General features: G+C 42.2%; 1 protein-coding gene across 1 annotated transcript in view; it reads left to right on the forward strand.

Moving 5' to 3' along the window:
* The window catches only part of ALK (ALK receptor tyrosine kinase), a 637,574-nt gene that overhangs the window by 63,924 nt on the left and 552,806 nt on the right, over positions 1-20,844 (forward strand). The window lies entirely within an intron of this gene.

Raw genomic sequence — 20,844 nt, forward strand, 5'->3', positions numbered from 1 at the left:
GCTTTTTAAAAAAAGTATCCTCTCTTGCATTAATATTGGACCCAGAGATATCTGAAGGGCACCCACCAAGGGATATATTCTGCATCATGCTTATGTGCCTTACCTCTGATCAAGCACATAAGTAGTTGCATGTGTCTCAAATGCCCACCAAAAAATGTTTAGCTTGGTTTTATTTGTGATCTAAATCTTTAGTGCATGACAAGAAGATAAGACTGGCCATACTGGCTCAAACCAGTGGTCCATCTAGCCCGGTATCCTAGTCCAACGGTGGCCAGTGCCAGATGCTTCAGAAGGAATGAAGAGAACAGAGAAATGTTTCTAGTGATCCATACCCTGTCATCCAGTCACAGCTTCTGGCAATCAGAGGTTTAGGGACACCTGGAGCATGGGATTGTGTCCCTCACCATCTTAGCTAACAGCCATTGACGGATCTGTCCATTACTATATCTGATTCTTTTCTGAAACCACTTATATTTTTGGCCTTCACAACATCCACTGGCAATGAGGTCCACAGGTTGACCATGCATTGTGTGAATTACTTCCTTATGTTTTTAAACCTGCCTATTAGTTTCATTGGGTGACCCCTGGTTCCTGTGTCATGGGAAGGAGTAAATAACACTCACATTACTCACTCTCTGCACACTAGTCATGATTTTATAGACCTCCATCATATTACCCCTCAGTAGTCTCTCTTTTTAATCTCTCTCCTCATATGGAAGCTGTTTCACACCTCTATATTTTTGTTGCCCCTTTCTATACTACTTCCACTGCTAACACCTTTTTTGAGATGGAGTGACCAGAACTGCACACTGTATTCAAGGTGTGGACGAACCGTGGATTTATATAGTGGTGGTGTGATATTTTACTGTCTTATCTATCTCTTTCCTAATGGTTCCTAACAATATTTGACTGATGCTGTATAGTGAGCAGATGTTTTCAGAGAACTATCTACGATGTCCCAAGATCTTTTGTGAGTGGTAACAGTCAATTTAGACCCCATCATTTTGCATGTATAGTTGAGATTGTTTCCCAGTGTGCATTACTCTGCATTTATCAACATGGCATTTCATCTGTCATTTTGTTGCCAGTCACTCAGTTTTGTGAGATCCCTTTGAAAGTTGTCAGTCAGATTTGGATTTAACTGTTTTGAGTAATTTTGTATAATCTACAAACTTTGCTACCTCACTGTTTACAACTTTTTTCAAATCATTTATGAATATGTTGAACAACACAGGTCCCAATAGAGATCCTTGGGGTACTCCACTATTTACCACTTTCCATCGTGAAAGCTAACCATTTATTCCTATCCTTTTGTTTCCTGTCTTTTAACTGGTTGCTGATCCCATGACTTCTTACTTCCCTCTCATCCCATGAGAAAAGCCTTTGGTGTGGAACCTTGTCAAAGGCTTTACATCAAGTGGACCACCCTGGTCCACATGCTTGTGGACCCCTCCTCAGAGTAGTCTAATAGATTTGTAAAGGGAAATCATGCCTCACCAAATCCATATTGACACTTCCCCAACATATAGTGTTCATCTTGGGGTCTGATAATTCTGGTCTTTACTATAGTTTCGACCAATTTGCCTAGCACTGAAGTTAGGTTTACAAGCATGTAATTGCCAGGACCACCTCTGGAAACTTTAAAAAAAAAAATCAGTATTACATTTGCTATCCTTCAAAATTTTGATACGGACGTCTGTTTAAGCAATCGGTTCCGTACCACAATTCTGCCATTTCATATTTGAATTCTTTCAACACTCTTGGGTGAATAAGAAGTTACCAGGACCAGATGGTATTGTTAAACTTATCAATTTGTTCAAAACCTCCTCTACTACCACCTCGATGTGGGGCAGGTGACAAATCTGAGGAATGGTCTCAGATTGAGGTGTCAGTGGAGGAGGTTTTGAACAAACTGATAAATTTAACAATAAGTGACCAGGATGAGGGAGTGTTCACCCAAGAGTGCTGAAGGAACTCAAATATGAAACGGCAGAACTACTAACTGGTATGTAACTGATCACTTAAAGGGGCCTTTCTACCACATGACTGGAAGATATCAGGGTTAAACTTTCTTTTTATTTTTTTATTTTTTAAACGTTTAATGTTGAATTAAATAGTTAATGAGAAAATATCTCACAAAAATAGTTGACAGAGAAAATCCCAGTAACTCATTTAGGTAGAGGACCTATATTGTCCAAAGCAGCATTGGGATGTTTTGCTAGGCAGATGAATTATGGAGCTAACTGATGTGCTGCTACCTCCATGTAGTTGTGTAAGTTTGGTAATGGGAATATGTGGCTTTTTATGGGCTCAATCCTGAATCCTTTACTCCTGGAACAACTTCCACAGACTTCAGTGAGTAAGGCCTGAGTAAGGAGTAGAAGCTTGAGCCTTTAAGGCAATGGAAATACTGCATTGCTGCAGTTATAGGGGGGCTACAAAGTGGCCCCCTAAAAAAGACTGGATCTCTCTGCATGTTCCATGGAACAGAGCTCGATTTCTCTAAATCTTTGTGCCAGAATACTGGCAGGATGGGGGTAACATCAGGGGGAAATAAGTGTCCAGTGGCTATGCAAACAGCAGAGATCCACTGGCTTGAAACCCATATAGGGGATGCACTGGATCACAGCAGCCACTCCTCTCCATGCTTCCACATGTCCCCTTGTTGCCTCCCATACCAGTGGCATATCTAGCATGGTTGGTGCTGAAGATCATCTTTCTTCATCATGGCCTAGTTACACTGAGCAGAGCCCTTCACTGCATTCTCAACTCTATTTCTCAAGGCTTACCTGTAAGCACATTAGCAAAGCTAAGCCAACATGAAATGAAGTGGAGTTCATGTCTAGATCCTCATCCAAAGGTTGGCTGCTTAAAATACTGGGATTTCATGAAGTATCAAGAGGTGCTGTAAAGCTCTGCTTCTGTCTAAATGGCATGTTTCTTCAGTCACACACCTCCAAGGTTTCTTAACCTTGGTCTTGCAATATACAGCTGAATCCTGTCATTTTAGGAATAGAATGCATTAAAAGACACTTGCTTAAAATAAAAGCACAGTGTCTGCTTTTATAGATGCATCAGTGTGATAAACAAGCTTCCAAATGCACCTGCAAAAGGCTGGAATGGTGCAGTGTGACTAATATTAACCACTACAGAATTTATTGCTCTGAATAATTGTGGGATGGCTTGTAGACCATTGTTCAACTGGAGTGCAGTTTCCTCATTTTTTCTCATTCATTGCACACTGGAACCATATTGCTGCTGCTTCAAGTGCAGAAAGAAGTAGCATAAACATTTTAATATTGCATGAGGTTTGTGTAAGTCTGAATAATGGTGTGAATGCTAAAACTGTAACATACAAGCACAAGTAAGGAGAACCAGCTAAGATTGTCTAGTCTTCTCTGGATAAACCATTGTGTGTGGCTTGTTAATATAACATTTTGTTCCCCCCTCCTGGGCTATTTCACACACAAACATTAAAAACAAATATCTTGCTTCCCATTTTTAACGTTGCCTTAAGCTTACCCCATACCAGTAGGCACTTATGGATCATTACATCCAGCCAACTATTCCACCATAGGGAATGATCTCAGATTCATAGTGTGAATGGGGGCTTTCATTTGGATAAATTTGTAGGGTACCTCCAGACTTTATTAGTGACCTCTATACACACTGCTGAAGAAGCACTTCATGTACCATTGTTTCTGTGGTCCTAATATAAGACAGTAGCCATTGGTTAAGGGAAATGGCAGAAGCACACCTTAGAAACTGCTGAAGAGCAAAGCTAGAAAAACTTGGACACTGGAATAAGGTGCAAATTTTTAATGGTGAGGGTAATAACCATTTGAACAACTTATCGAGGGGTATGGTGGATTCTCCACCACTTGCAACCTTGAAATCAAGATAGGAGGTCTTAAGTTGCTATAGTTCATGCAAAGTTTCCTGAGTGAGTTTTCCTGGCCTGGGCTATGCAGGTGGTCAGATTAGTTGATCATAATGGTCCTTTCTAGCCTTTAAAATCTATGAAATCGTTTGCCCTAATCTGATCAAAAAGTCTGAAATGAGGACTGTGAAATCTTTCAAGCTTTAGTTTACTTCCTAAAAAGTCTTAATATTTGATGTTTGACCAATGAACTAATGGAAACACTCTGCTTTTGGCTCTTGTCTGTCCAGGCAACTTATCTATCTCATCACCGTAGTACTTGAATGCCTCACAATCTTTATTCCTCCCCATGTAACCTCCTGTACTCTGCAGCAGCTGTGATAAGGATACGTTTAGGAAGGGTGAAGATGAGTTTGTTTTCTGGAATTATAGCTGGTTTGGTTAGAGAAGGTTTGTGGTGGGAGGAGTGGAGGGTTGCTAGAGAATTAGGAATAATTGAGGAACTTTAGTATGGTTCAATTAGGCAAATGTTTTCAGACTAGTTTCATCCTCATTCAGAAATGAAGTGTAAATGAATCCTGAGCTACTCCCAAATCGAGACCATGGGGAAGAAAATAAGAAATTTTTGTCAATCTAAGGTACTTGTATGGCTCCCAGTTACCATAGTATCTAAGTATGTCACAATGTACTTATCCTCACAACACCCAGGTAAGTTAAGGAAGTACTATTATCCCTATTGAAGACCTAAGGACCCGAGGAATGGCCTAGTATGGAACTGAATCTGGGTGTTTCAGCGCTTAGACTGAGATCCTAACCACTGGAATATCCTGCCTCTCTAGCAATTTATTGTTAAGTGGCACTATCCTTACCTGGTCTTTGTGAAAATGAATAAAATGTTTGTGAAAAGTTCTAGGTCTCCTAATTACCCACAGATGGGACTAACACAGGCACAAGCAGGGCAAATTTCCCACATACCACCGTTGTGCCTCAGCCCTGCCCTGAAGGGGTCACCCTAAGGAGTGAGATGCGAGTACTGGCTCTGTGCCCTGTTCAAAATTTGTAGATGGCCAATTATGGTATTGGGCTCTTCTGATGTGGATACTTGGCCCATCCAAGAACAGGATCTGGACCCACCAATTTGTTTTACATAAGGCACTGAACAGTCCTCAGGTGGCAACAATTTTCAGTCATTGCTGTCATGCACTAGATCAGGGGTCTCAAAGTCCCAGGCGACCTGCGGCCCGAGAACCTCCCCACTGTGGCCCACAGAGGAGAGATGCAGGCAGCATCCTGCTGGCAATGTCTGCTGCTGGTGCTGCCCCGGCCCCCCAGGTCCCCTTAACTGGGGGAGAGGGACAGAAATGCCATCATTAGTTGCTGCGCAGAGTCATCCATGGAGGCAGCAGCATTAGCTGCCAAGCAGAGTCAGCCATGGAGGCAGTGTCCCTTTTTTCCACAGTGAATATAAACAAGTCAAAATATCGAACACAACTATCTGATGCACAGTTTGCTGCAATCCTGAAGGTTGCAACTGCTCATTCACTGAGGCCAAACATCAACAAACTGACAGAACTAAAGCGTTGCCAGGTGTCTGGCAAAAACTCTCTGGCAGGTGAAAAATTGTATAAAGTTGTATGACAGTTTTATTTCTAAGAAATTCAAAATAAAAAATACAATATTTTTTTTCTGAATACTATCTTTAGTGACATTATTGGCCTGCTGGGAGGATTTGAAGACTGGCACTGGCCATATGGTAAATTGAGTTCAAGACCCTTGCACTAGATTCAAACTGGTGATTTGCAGGTGAAAAGCCTCCATCTCCCATTAGCAGTTTTCTTATCTGGAGAGTCACAGGGTTGGCAGGAGGAGGTCTTAAACACAATCATCAGTACACAATCATCCATGACCTGCCACTTTTTATTTTTTGCCTCTTTTTTTTTTTTTTTTCTCCAGCTAATCCTGCATTTCATGCTTGCAAGTGTAAAGACCAGATCAGGCTTTGGGAAAGTCCTGTCATGAGCAGATCTAGAGGAATAGTGCTATAAGAGTCACTAATATTCATCTGAATTCTGAGTCAAGAGGTTCCTATACCATGCTCATCACCATAGTACTAGGAGTGTCTCTTCCAGAAGTGAATTAAGCAGTGTGACTCACAGCTCACATTTGTTCTCTCATCCTTTCCCCAGGGGAAAGAGTGTGTGTGTGCAGTTGAGTTATTTTGTTTTAGGTGTGTTTGTTTTTTTAAAATATATAGATTGCTCTGTGTATGTTTAGAAAAGGCAAGGACAAAAATGTGTCTTGCATGTAGATTGGAAGGTGGTGAGGTTTATGATAGTTCTTAATACTTATGAAAGTTCATTCCACAGTTTCAGGCTAGTCCTTGAGAGAGTTCTGTCTCCCACACACAAGTTCTCCCAGTTCTGTCTCCTATTGTAGAGAGTTCCATTGTGCCTGAGAAGCAAAGTTGTCAGCCATGGTCTTTGACATATTTATAGCCTTTACTTGTGCAAAGTGTTTGTGTGCAGATAGTGGTGGGCTAAGCGGCCATGCAGAGATGCCTCTGCACACTGCGAACGTGAACTCTGAGCTGACTCTCTGAAGTGGAATTTCTCTGGATTTACAAGTGTAACTAAGATCAGTATGTGGCCTATGGTATCTGTAACAATTTCCATATTTGCTTAGGGAAAACATTTTCCCTCTAGGTCAAAATAATTCTTATTCTCTTTATTATTCATCTCATTAAATGGCAAATGAGTGAACTTTCTTGGTTAGCTAGTTTTTGGTTTTGTTTTCCCCCCCCCTCCTTTTTTGTCTCCTAGCTGACAGTGGGCTCAGCAACAGTTACCACTGCAACAGTATTCATATACTAAGGTCACAAATTATATCATTTTAGCAGTAGCATCTTTCTGTGAATATCTCCTTGGCTATTGGATCCCAGTCTGTGTGGATTATTTCATGCTGGTCTAAAAACTATGAAGCAAGATTAGGCACTTTAAAACAGAAAATAAAGAAAAGTTGCCCATTGATAAAACTGTTTGAGCAGCTCCATATTCGTCAGGTGCTAATGATGCATGTTGTTGGGTTTGTTTTGGAAGACACACACCGTACATTGTTTAAGGCACTGTGTAAGTCAGTCATATCTCAAAGTGCTGAGTACTCTGCTTCTCATTGGCTTCAATTGAGGGTGTTGAGCATCTCACAAGTTTAAACACACTTGTGATTCTTTTGTGAACAATATTGTCCCAGCCCATCACAAAGTTGCTACCATCACTACTTAGTTTTCATAGTTTCTATTCTCCCTCATGGCAGAGACAAGACCAGAGTAGCCTGTAATGAGTACAGAAGGGAGCTCTTAAGTGAGGCCACTGAACACTGACAAACCCTATCATTCTCACTCAGGCCAACAGTGAAACAGCCTGCTTTGCCTAATGTATTCAGTGTTGTGGGCATGTTGGTCCCAGACCCAGGATATTAGAGAGACAAGGTGTGTGAGGTAATATATTTTTACTGAACTTGGTCCAATAAGAGATTACCTCACCCATCTGCTCAGCCTAATGTCATTAGTAGAGCTGTTAGCGAAATGGCCTCACAGAAAATGTCAATAAACAAACACACCATTTTCATTAACATTTTTTTCCTACAAGTTTTCACTTTTCTGCCATAAAGTGTTTTCCTTAGATTCTGGCTTGGATTAAGCAATGATAGGAAGGAACTGCTGTCTACCTTACTTTCCCTTCAATCTCACATTGCACAATGTTTCTTTATCTGCATTCTGCCTCAGTACAATGCACTCAGAAAATGTGGTTAAAATGGACAAATTATTCTAATGGCATTCAAAGAAAGGATGGGTAAATCTATCCATCTAGGTTTTGCTCTTCTCCCCATCCGCCACCCCGGTAGTACCTGTCACACCAAATATATATTTAAATAAACTTTATTCTAATTACAAGAAGCTATTTTTAAAATCGCTGCTGTTAAACACTCAACATTTAGCCATAGCTGCCAAAGTTACTTTCTATACTATATATAGAGGGGAAGCCTGCTATCTCAGATAGCGTCTATGTAGTGTAATGACTTGCAACTGCTGACTTCTTTAAACTTTTTGTTTCTTTAAAATTTAAACAGTAAAGCAGCTATTTATGAATATAAATATTAGAGATAGGAGCCGAACTACTGTCAATGGAAGCTGATGGCACTCAGCATCTCTGAAAATCAGATCCTTTTTTTTAGGTGCCTAAGTAGGGACTTAGAATTCTAAGTTTAGGTGCCCATTTTTGAAAATCTAGGCCCATGCTTTAATTCTTAATTAATAGGGTAACAAACTTTCATCTTTATAGCACCTTTCATCCAGCAAGACTGAAAATAAAGCACTTTAGAGAACCTCTTTAAAGTTTATGAATTTTATAAAGTGTGGCCCATTATATATAGCAAGTCAGACTAGATTATCTGGTGGTCCCTCTGGCCTTCAATTCTGTGACTTCATTTCAAAATTTCTTGAACCATTTTTAAACATCTGATTTAAAAAAAAATTAGATTAAACAAATGTTTAGGGTTGAACAAGACATTTTTGTTTGAACCATAACAAATCTTTTTCAGGTCACTGACAATTCCAAAGAGTCCAAAAAAACCCACATAATTGGTACAGCTCTAGTTATGGGTCCCCTTCTGTGTCTTATCTGCAGGGGATGTGAGTCTGTTACAGTGCCAGCTAGAATGTCTGTGGTGCCCAAGAGGGCAGCTATAGCATATACCCCTGAGTAGTTTACCCATAGCGTTACATTTACTTGCCATAAGAGAATGTGTAAATTAAGTGGAGACAATTGGCATCCACATCTCAGATAAGCTTCCTCTGATCTGGGCATTTGGTGGAACTTACCTAAATAAATAATGTGCTTGCCACTGCCTTAAGGCTTGACTGCACAAATATTTATTTAGTTCAGGGCATGCTGGGGTGTGAGTCTGCTGCAAAGTAACTGTCCGCGGACCCTGCTGACAGATGCTAACAGTTTGTTAGTGTGCTTTGATCTACTCCCAAAGATCAAAGTGCCCTAACGAACTGTTAGTGTTTGTCAGCACATCCACAGAACAGGCTAGTGTGGTGTAGATTCATATCCCAGGTTTCTGTGAACTAAATGTTTTTGTGTAGAAAAGTCTTTAAATTCATTACATTCAATTGAATTCAAACTGGGTTTCAGGGATTCTCATGATTTGTTAAGGCCCCTCTACAATGAGAATTAGTTTGTGTTTGAAAGGTGCAAACGTGGCTTTCTGGAAAGATGTTAACATGGCTTCAAATGCCAAGTGTAGTTAAGGCAGCATACAAATGCTGACGAAGTGCCATAGAACTGTTGAAGGCTGTTCAGATACAACTAGCTTATTGCGGGGAGACATGCTTGTTACAACAGATGAGGCATTAGCTGAATTCAGGTGATGATTTGATGGTATGAGAAATTACCTCTCATACCATTTTATCAGTGATTGACAAAGGATGCCCTACACCCTGGCTAATTAAAAATGGATTATACCATCAGAACTGGAGGTACCAAAGTGCTTTAATGAATAATTGGGGGAATTTAAAAATTCTCCTGTGTTTTCCTTAGTTTGCAGCAATTCATTTAACAATTGCATCTCTGACAGGCACAGAAGATTTGGTACTTAAAAAAGGAAAAGGATGAAGGAATGAAAGAAAAGGAACATTTAAGGCTTGCAGCTTTGGGAAGAAAAATCATGAACAAATATTTTTGAGGATATGTTTTTAGCTAAGCTTTTCTCCTTCAGATAATTTAATCTGTTCCTCAGACTTCTTTTTATCCAGCTCCCATATCCCCCATCCCCCATTCTTAAGTAATGGCTGGGTGAAGATATCTCTGGCGCTGCTCTTGCTTAAGGTTCTCCTGCTGAAGGCTTTGGATATCACTGCGCCAGTGCATTTTGGTGAGAGTTTTATTCTTTAATCATGCCTGTTACCTTCTGAGGTTATCACCAAAGTTTGAACTTGTGAAGGAGCTCACATCCCGGAGCTCATCCGATGGAGTTTTAATGCTAGGCATATTGCCTATGGGGATGTGTGAAGTGGTCCACAATCCAGTCAATGTCTGGCTAATTTGTACCAGGATTTATGGGAACTTTGTCTACAGTGAAAAATCACACACACACACTCACACCATGGTAGTGAGTCTCAGAGCCCAGGGTCTACAGACTTGGGCTCATGCTATGGCACTAAAAATAGCTTGTAAATGTTCTGGCTGAGGCTGAATCTTGGCCTTTCAATACCAGGCCGGCAGAGGGATGGTTTCACAGCCCAGGCTTCAGCCTGAGCCAGAACATCTACACGAATATTTTTAGCATCATATAGCACAACCCCATGAGCCTGTAGAGCTGGGCTCAAAGACTTTCTGCCACAGATTTTTGTTGTTGGTTGGTTTTTTTGCAGGATAGGACGTACTCCAAGTGTGACATCAACAATAATACTGTAACAAACTGTCTGCCAGGTTTGTGTACCTTACCACAGCTCCAGTATCTTCATTCAATAAATATGCAACAGAGAAAGGAGGTTGGCCTAATATCACCACAATTTTATACAAACAGTTTCATTTGTCTGTGTTTATTCAGGCTTTCATTGTTCATGTGAGTCAGACTTGATGGATGTTATTCAATTCACTACAATTCTATTAGCTCAAGCTATGAATTATAGAGGTGAATTGAAGATTAAGTGACTTGTGGGGAATGACAGCATAAAAGCTATTAAAAATAGACTATTATAGATTAAATTGCTACAAAAGGAAAAAAAGACATTTTAAATGGTTGGGAAGAGACAATGCATCTGAGTCTCACTTACACCAAAGCCAATTAACAATGCTATAGTAATATAAATTGTATGTAAATATAGCTTACTTTCTCCTCAAGGCTCCTTTACACTGTCAGAGTGATCTAAAGTGGCCTTAGTGTAAATGGAAAATCTTCCCACTAGGAAGAATGGTGTGTGTATGTATAGGTCTACTACATAGATGGGTTCAAGTTCACTTTATTAAAATGTCTTCTATTGTAGGACCCATATTTGGCATCTGATCTTTTGAATTTGTTAAAAAGCCACTTCACCTTGAATGGTCCCTGGAAATGTGTTAGCTACTTATGCTAACTAATCTCTTCCTCGTTGTATTTAGCTGTAACACTGAGGGCTTGTCTACACTTACATTTTATAGCACTCTAACTTGCTGGCTCGGGGGTGAAAAATCACCCCCCTGAGCACAGCAAGTTTGACTACTTTAAAGTGCTAGTGTGGACAGGCTCTTTGACGTTTCTAGTGTAGACATAGCCTGAGTACATTTCCCAGGCCTGAAGAGCGGTTTTGTATAAGCTCGAAAGCCTCTCGCTCATATTGTCGGAAAGTGTCCCAATAAAGGATATTACTTCACCCATCTTGTCCCTCTCATATTCTGGGACCAACATAGCTACAACAACACTGCATACGGTAATCTTCCCTGTCTAAAGAGGGCTGCTGAAGTACTCAGTGGCATGTCCCCTCTAAAATGACCCATCAGAAAGACATGGTATCCTGGTGAGGGACAGAGAAAATAGGAGCGCAGCGATGCCGCTACAAATTCTTGTATGTAATGCCTAGATACTTAGGTGGATGGGCAAATCAGAAGCTTTCTGTCTGTCTGTCTATTTCTGGCTTTTATTTGAAATTTGATACGTAATCAGAGTTTGGAAGGACGGGCAAGTTCTTCTTCGAGTGCTTGATCATATCCATTCCAGTTAGGTGTGTGCATGTGCAGGAATGTCAGAAACTTTTTCCTAGCAGCTACCCATCGGGCCAGCTGTAGAGAACCCTGGAGTGGCAGTGATATGGCCCTCTATATATGACCCTGCCTGCCCAACCCCTCTTCAGTTCCTTCTTGCCGCCAGTGAGGGTTGTTGGAACAGCGGTCTATTGCTCACAAGTGCTCCACTAATCTCTAGTTCTTCTACTTATCTTTGTATATAGTTTAGTTTTTTGTTTTTTTAGTTAAGTATGGTCTTTAGCAGTTGGGGGGGATTTCCCCTTCAAGGACTGTCTCACAGAGCATGCCATCTCAGGGCTTCAAAACCTATAGCTCCTGTGGCAAGCCTATGCCCATGAGTGACCCCTCCATGACTCCTGTCTTCGGTGTCTGAGAGAAGCCCATCAGGCAGATAAGTGCAAGATCTGCAAGGCCTTTAAGCCTTGCACTAGTTACAACTCACCGTCTGCAGTTCAGAAGTTCAAAGAGCTTCTTCCATCTAAGTCATGGACGGAGCTGGGAGCCATTGCCGAGGAGGGCAGAGTAGGGGTCCGGACTTCTCTCCAGGGTTCCCTAGATACTGCAGTCGCGGCAACACATGCACTGACATGCGGTATTGCCATGCAGCTTAATGCCTGGCTCTGGTCCTCAGTTCTCCCACCAGAGTTTCAGCAAACAACCCAGGACCTCTCATTCGACGGTCAGCGTTCCCTTGCTGAACAAACCAACTCCAGACTGCATAGCCTGAAAGACTCGCATATCGCCAGTAAGTCTCTCGACATGCATACCCCGGTGACACAGAGAGCCATTCCACCCAGCAGCAGTCTTTCCCTACATTAGTGGCTGGACTCCCACATGGTGGGCACCAGGGTGCCGATCCACCCTCCCTAGCCCACTCTGACCCTGGTAAAGGATGTGTCATTGCTGGGCTGGGAAGCACATCTCAGGAACCTTATGACTCAGGGCCTCTGTTAAGTAGAGGACCTGGTTCTGCATATCAACATCAAAGAGCTCAGGGCGATCCGCCTCACATGCCAAGCATTCCTGTCCCAGTTGCAGGGCCATTGTGTAGCGGTGCTGACGGACAATACCATGGCCATGCTTTATATAAACAAGCAAGGCAGAGCCTGGTTATCTCCTCTCTGTCAGGAAGCCCTCCTATTATGGGAATTCTGCCTAGCCCACTCCATCCTTCTCCAAGCTTCATACCTGCTGGGCGTTCAGAACGTACTGGTGGACAGCTTGAGCAGACAGTTCCTTACACACAAAGGGGCAATTCGTCCAGACATTATCCACTCCATCTTCCACAGTTGGGGATTTTCCTGAATTACTTCTGCTCCTTCTGAGGGCACAGCCCGGGCTCGATTGCAGATGCCTTCCTGATCCCATAGTCTGGTCAACTGTATTATATGCCTTCCCACCATTTCCACTCATCCACAAGGTGCTTCTCAAGGGCTGCAGGGACAAGGCGGATATTGTACTGATGGCCCTAGGTTGGCCTTGCCAGTGCTGGTACCCCACCCTCTTGGACTTTGTCAATCTAATCCCCAGTACATCTACCTTCCACTCCTGACCTCATCTCGTAGAATCATGGTCGTCTCCTCCACCCAGACCTTCAGTCACTCCACCTCATGGCTGGGAGGATCCATGGTTGAACCAAGCAGATCTTGCCTGTTTGGACCCGGTGAGGCAGGTGCTCCTGGAAAGCTGCAAGTCTTCTACCAGGACCACTTAGAAAACCTTTTCCATTTTGCTTTGTATCTGGTGTGCCCAACGGCAGGTGCTCCAACTCCAGGCTTCAATCCCGTGCATGCGGGACTATCTGGTGCACTTGAAAGATCAGCGCCTAATATTTGGTTCTCTTAAGGTCCACTTTGCAGCTATTTCAGCATTTCACCTGGGTGTTTCAGAGCACTCAGTGTTTACACACCCCATCATGGGACGTTTCCTAAAAGGACTGGAGAAGATCCATCCCTTGATGAAGCCCTCTGTCCTGGCCTGGGACCTTAATTTAGTCCTTTCTTGTCTCATGGGTCCTCCTTTTGAGCAGTCAGCTTCCTGCTCACTCCTCTCTCTCTCTCCTGGAAGGTAGTCTTCTGAGTGGCCGTCACCTCGGCACAATGCGTTTCTGAGCTACGGGACCTCACATGTGAGCCCCCATATACTATTTTTCATAAGGACAAGGTGCAGCTTAGGCCTCACCCAGCCTTCCTGCCAAAAGTCATGTCCAGCTTCCATGTCAGCCAGTTATCCTGCAAGCTTTTTATCCAAAACTGCATGCCACCCTTCATGAGCAGCAGCTTCATTCACTGGACATTAGAAAGGCACTCTCACTTTCTACATAGACCGAATGAAGCTGTTCTGCAAAACAACCCAGCTGTTCATCACTCTCGTGGAGCAGATGAAAAGTTTGCTGGTCTCTTTCCAGTGGATATCCTCCTGGATCACAGTGTGTATTCGCGCTTGTTATGACTTGGTGAAGGCCCCTCTGCCTGTTATGGCTCAATCCATGAGGGCTCAGGCCTCATAACAGCCTTCCTGGCACATGTACCCCTCCAGGAAATCTGCAGGGCTGCCCCGTGGTCTTCAGTGCACATCTTCATGTCACACTCCACAATCGTCCACAATCGAGGGACGATGCAGCCTTTGGCAGGGCAATTCTTCAGTCTGCGATACCTTGACTCCAACCCCACCTCTGATGTCAGGCTTGGGAGTCACCTAACTGGAACAGATATGAGCAAGCACTCAAAGAAAAAAGTTACTCATCCTTTTTGTAACTGTTGTTCTTCAAGATGTGCTGCTCATATCTATTCCATTCCTCCACACCTTCCCCTCTGTTGGAGTTGCCAGCAAGAAGGAACTGAAGGGGGGTTGGGCCGGCAGGGTCGTATATAGAGCGTCGTATCAGCGCTACTCCAGGGGGTCCACAGCCGGCCTAACAGGTAGCTGCTAGGGAAAAGTTTCCGACATTCCTGCACATGGCATGCCCACACATCTTACTGGAATAGATATGAGCAACTCATCTCTAAGAACAACAGTTGCAAAAGGGTGAGTAATTGTTTTTTCCTTGTCAAGAATCTAAGTGCTATGTTCAAAAGAATGTATTCTATAACAACTGGTGTCAATTCTCAGTCAATATATACCTTCAAGTCAGCAGCACTGCTATCGGTACCCACGTGGCTCCAAAGTATGCCAACATTTTTATGGCTCACTTAGAACAATGCTGCCTCAGCTCTCATTCCCCAATGCCCGTACTCTACTCGCACTACATTGACGACATCTTCATCTGGACCCATGGAAAAGAAGTCCTTGAGGACTTCCACCATGATTTCAATAATTTCCATCCCACCACCAACCTCCGCCTGGACCAGTCTACACAAAAGATTCACTTCCTGGACACTAACTGTTCACAGTAAACAGTTTATTCATGGAATCTAATCTCTTTTGATGTCCATTACTTATCCTCAAGCAGTTGGAACTGCCATAAACTTGTTCTTTCAAAATTATTTGACTGTTTTATGCAAATATGTTTCAGACTGAGCTCTTCACTGAGTGTATTGGTGAAATATTTGATGGTGTGAATTTACAGTTCTGTTTTGACTGCAAACACAGGTCACATGGCATTTTCCCAGCAGGTTCAGGTTTCCAGTGTGCAAATGCTTGTGATTACAAATTACAATTTTACCTCAATTTTCTATCCCACTACTCACTTAAAAATTATTATTCTGGTGAACATTCCTGCCAGTAAATGTGCATGCTAGAATAGTCACAGAAAGAGACCACAAAAAGGGAAGCAAATCTGCAGCGAACGTGTATTTGTCACTAATGATTTTTTGAAGTATTTTCCCAGCACTAATCACAGATGCTCAATTGTGCCAAATCAGACTGAAAATCTCAGGAGAAAAGGCTTTGTGAGGCTCATTAGTTTCTGCTTCTGAGCAAGCCAGAAATACATCAATCTTCATAGAGCTATTTCAACACTTACCTTTTTTTGATCATGCTCCCTACTGAGGCCAGGAAGTATGGAGGCTCATGAAATTTGAAAAAACAGCTAACCAAACTTTTTTGTTTTGTTTTAATCCTCAACATCTATTTGTTTCATGTTTGGATCAAGGGATGGGCAAAGTTGAGTCTAATGGTGGGTGCCATTAAAATCTCAGCATTCACCACTGCAAATAGAGAGTGCATTTTCTGCAGACAGGTACTCTTCCTATCCTTAGAAAATTAAATCTTGTTGTCAGGGCCAGTGCAACCATTTAGGCAGTCGCCTAAGGCGCTGGGATATAGGGGGCGCCATTTTCTTTGGCAGCGACCACGGCGGCCAGATCAGAGGAGCTTGGGGAAGATCACCTGCAGCAAGTAATAGGGGGAGGTGCCTCGGAGCGGGGGGGGCAGGGGACGCAAGGTGGAAATTTCACCTAGGGCGCGAAACATCCTTGCACCGGCCCTGCTTGTTGTATTTCAGTCAGTGTGGAGCAGCAAATATTGAGTTTTTTCATGGGCACCTTCTGTACTTAGCCCATCCTTCATAGCCACGCTTTAAAGAATGTGCAGTGGAAAAATATCTGCTTATTATTTTTACAACTTATATAGCTATTAAAATGCAATTTTAATATATAGAAATAGCACTGTGGGACTCCTTATTCACAGTGTCTCACTGTTTTTTTTTTTTCCATCTTAAATAAGCTCACATTGTAAATAAGATGGCAATTCTCCTTCCTTTCCCATCTGCCAGCTCCACATACTTTGCCCTGGGCTCCCAACAGTTAAACTGGCTTTTTTCCTTTGCATAGATCAGGTCCAGTTTTAGACTCATGCTAAGCACTCAGTTATACCTGTGCAATTCCATTGTCTTGTATTATGCCCTCAGTGACATCTGCATACATCCACATAAGGCTAATGGAGATACAGTTATCACACTGAAGGCATAATTTGAAGACAAGTATGCAACCCTGTTAACGGTTATTGGCTTTTGACTGTGTCATGGAGGGCATAATGTGAAGACTTTAGGTTGCACAGGAACAGGTTAGGGTCTAATATCGGCAGCAGAACCCCAGTTAGTGATTGTGGTATGCAAGATGGAAAGAGCCCAGGATTAGCTTGTGGAGCTGACAGGTAAGACTTAACACCCCTCGCCTCAAAAAAAAGCAAAAACAAAAAAAGCCAATTATCTGCAAAATAAGCAAATGGGACCTGGAAATGAATGAGGCAAAATTAATTTGAAACCCTGTGGTGCCACTACTTCAAAAAAAAAGAACAAGGGCATAAGCTTTCATGGGCTAAAACCAACTTCATCAGATGCATGCAGTGCAAAATACAGTAGGGAGATATAGATACACAGAGAACATGAAAAATGGGGGTTGCCATACCAACTATTGAGACTAAGGTACTTCTTCAGAGTTACTTTTTTCAGTGTTGAAATCACACTCTAAGTGGTTTTGAAGAATGTTTGTTTGACTTTTTAGACTATTTTTCTTTTAAATTGCTGGAAGATTAGCTATTCCCCCCCCGCCTCCCCCCCTCCACACACCACACCCCCGTGGGACTTTCACTGATTTAATTCTGGTTGGAGGGAAAGCCGTTCAGTTTCACAGTGGTGGGAACACATCCTTTTGAAATTGTTTTCTTGGAAGCCATGTCCTCATATCAAATCCAGCTATATCCCCAGGTGGCCTCCTAAAGTTTTTTTTTTTTTTTGTCTCGTGTCTTGTAAATTGCTACTTTGGAGTGGACAGATGAGAATACTCATTTGTATGAGGTGGGACAGTATGCAGGTGATATGTGACTGTTGAATTCACCAGGTTTTGAAACAGGGATAGTGGAGGGCTTGTCCCTTAATCCAGTGATATTCAGACATCAGTGGTTCAGGAGCCAAATTAGTGATCAGCATTACCGAAAAGAACCACAGTAGTGTGAATTAATTTTCATTTACTACAGTGCTATATATTCATATTTAAACAGTATGGCACAGAAATATTTGGTGTTAAATATCTGAATATCTGACCAAATATTATTTATCAACTACAATTGGTTGTTAACATATTAAAGCTATCAGGATGCTTTTATAACTTAGATTGGTTGATAATTAAATCAGTGTTTTAATATCTATGCGCTACAAAGAGTGGCAGGAGATGCGTTAAAGAGCCACTTGTGGCATGGGAGCCTCAGTCTTGAGTATCACTGCCTTAACCCATTAACGTGTGCTTGGCTTAGAGAGGATTTGTCCTTTGTGGGCTTGTGTTTATCACTTCTGTGGCCTGACTGCTTGGTGAATAGTCATCTAAAGTGTCTCAAGGGGCCTCGTGTTAATAACTGTGGGTCACCCATACAATAAGTAATAGTAGTATCAGTTGGACTACTCAGAGTATAGACTATTCAATGAGAGTAAGGGTGGCAGGACTGAGTCCTTAATTTCTAACCCAGTGGTTCTGAACTTATTTACCACTGTGGGACGCATATGTGGCCCACAATGTATTATATGAGGCGAATCCAATACTACCTGTATGGCCCTGAAGATGTCACATGAGCCACAGATCTGCACTGACTGGGTCGCAAGCAGCCTGTGGGCCACAAGTTGAGAACCACTACCCCAGCTGTAAAACAGAGGCAATGCTCCTGTGAACCTGCCTTATTAGCTCATGCTGGTTCTGCTGGCTCATTAATGCCACCCTAGATATAAGGGGGGAAATGGTGTGGCTCTGAGGCACAGAGGAACCTATGTGCTGAACTGAGTGGTCCTGAGGGAGCAATCCTAAAGCCCCTCAGATGTATATTGTGGCCTATGGGCGGGGGGGGGGGGGTGATTTAACAATAAATACCCGGAAGGGGTAAGTGTGGTTTCTTTGAATTTAGTCTTTTAAAAAAAAAAAAAGTGGATCATGTTTTAGAGCAGGTTGGGAAAGACACTTGTTTATATCACCATTAGATAGTTCATAGTGTGGTGTGGTGGTGTTAATCTGACACTGACCTCCAGCACAATGTCATCTGTTATAATCTGTTGACCTTATTTGGAGATAACATTTTACTCTCAATCCTTGAGACATGCTGGGAATCAGCCTCACTACTTTTTTTGTTTGCTCCCTAGTATGTTTCTCATCAGTCCTGAGGTTATATAAATCATGACTCTGTAGCCAGAAGGCATACAGCTAATATCCTCCTTGAAAATGCATTTGAGTAACGCTGCATATATTTTACAGATTTTATTTCCATTCTGTAATATTCTAACTGCCTTCTTCGTTGATATACAGCCTCTAGATACGGTCCTGTAGTAATGCGAAAAATACTATATCTTTCCTGGCCTTCCTCTCCTTGTTCTCTAATTCTCCTTCCTCTTGAAATATGATCCACTTTGTTCTTTCTATTTCTGAAACATGCGCTTATTATCCATCTTGATCCATTTAAGTATTTGCCATTACTGCTTATTACTTAACCCAGGCTATTTTCACTTCCCTGGAGTTACCTCTCATTGTTTGTTTGTGCCTAGCTCATTTGCAGTATTAATGAGACTGTCATGCTTGAAGAAATATTTGAAAAACAAAAATTTTCAATTTCAATAATTTACTATATTGTTTTAATAAGTGAAAGCACATTAAAAAGTTTATTTTGATTTTTTTTAAAGCCAAGATGCTATAAAAATAAGATTACTTTTATTCCCACTATCTCTGTTTACTTTTTTATATTTCTTTCAGTGTACTATGAAAATAAACTGGTCAGTTTCACTTTGCTTTTTGTGCACTAGGACCTTGATTGCATGTTGGGATCTCCAATGCTGCTGGGGAATATTTGAATTCTTTGCATTTTTTTCCCCACTGGAAGAAAGAGGGGTAAAATCTTAAACAGATGAAACTGCAAATTTGGGAAGCAGTCTGTTACACTACAAAATATTGTCATGTTCCTCCATTCTTTGGTTCCCCTGTTTATAACTGGAATGCAAGAAAAATCTTTTAATAAACTGTTACAGAGCACCTCCTCATGGCCAGGTGTGGGATGGCAGCTGTCTTTCATTCTCTTTCCTCCTGCTGACAGTCGCTCCTTGCTGTGGTTGTCTCTCTTCCATAACTCTTCCCTCCAGCCAGCTCGCAATATTAATGTTCACCCTTTCTGAGGTAACAGCCCAATGCAAAACAGTTCAATGTCTTCACAAGAGGGTCTTTGGCCCCAGTTCCAGGTCTCTGGTCCTCACACACTTGCCTTGGGGCTTTCTCAAGTCCTCATCCACTTCTCGGACTGCTGCCAGGGGCTGGCAGGGAAACCTGGGCCTTCCCACTACGCTGGGTTCCAGCCTAGGGACCCTATAACCATCAACCAAGGTCTTCATTGTCCCACACCTTGTTGCTGTCTCACTGGGCTTCTTCCTACCCAGTTTTTGTCAGGCTCTCTTCCCTGTAACTTCTCTGGGATGACCCTTCTTTCAGGGCTAGGAGACAAGTGCTTATTCTTTCTCTCCTCCCGCCAGCTTTTCTTCCGCCACACCTCTCTGTTCTCATAGTGACTGCAGACTGTTCCTGCAGCCCCTTTCTTCTTTTTTTTGGCATAGCTGACTCACTTTCTGAGTCTAAGACTTCCATGCACTGTACTTTTTCATGATTTAGTCTCTCATCTTTCCTGATGTTCTTAAAGAGCCTTTTGTTGGGATTGGGGCTCATTTTCTTTGTATTTTTGATACATGTTATAAAGAAATTTCTGTTACTTTAAGGCCTCTGAGTTTTCTATAGAAAAATCTCCTTTCACAGGTACAGCCTTTACAACATCAAAGGATATAATCTATCATTTCCTGGACCTTATGTGTTGCTCATCCATTTTTTGTGCATGTTAATTACATTAGAGAATATAAGAACAGCCCTACTGGGTCAGACCAAAGGCCCATATAGCCCCATATCCTGTCTTCCGACAGTGGCCAGTGCCAGGTGCCCCAGAGTGAGTGAACAGAACAGATAATAATCAAGTCATCCCATCCCCATCACTCATTCACAGCATCTGGCAAACAGAGGCTAGGGACACCATTCCTGCCCATCCTGGCTAATAGCCTTTGATGGACCTATCCTCTGTGAATTTATCTAGTACTTTTTTTAACCCTGTTATGGTCTTGGCCTTCACAACATCCTCTGGCAAGGAGTTCCACAGGTTCACTGTGAGTTGTGTGAAGAAATACTTCCTTTTATTTGTGTTAAACCTGCTGCCTATTAATTTCATTGGATGACC

Source organism: Gopherus flavomarginatus, chromosome 4, assembly GCF_025201925.1.
Source record: "Gopherus flavomarginatus isolate rGopFla2 chromosome 4, rGopFla2.mat.asm, whole genome shotgun sequence".
NCBI classification, from domain to species: domain Eukaryota; kingdom Metazoa; phylum Chordata; order Testudines; family Testudinidae; genus Gopherus; species Gopherus flavomarginatus.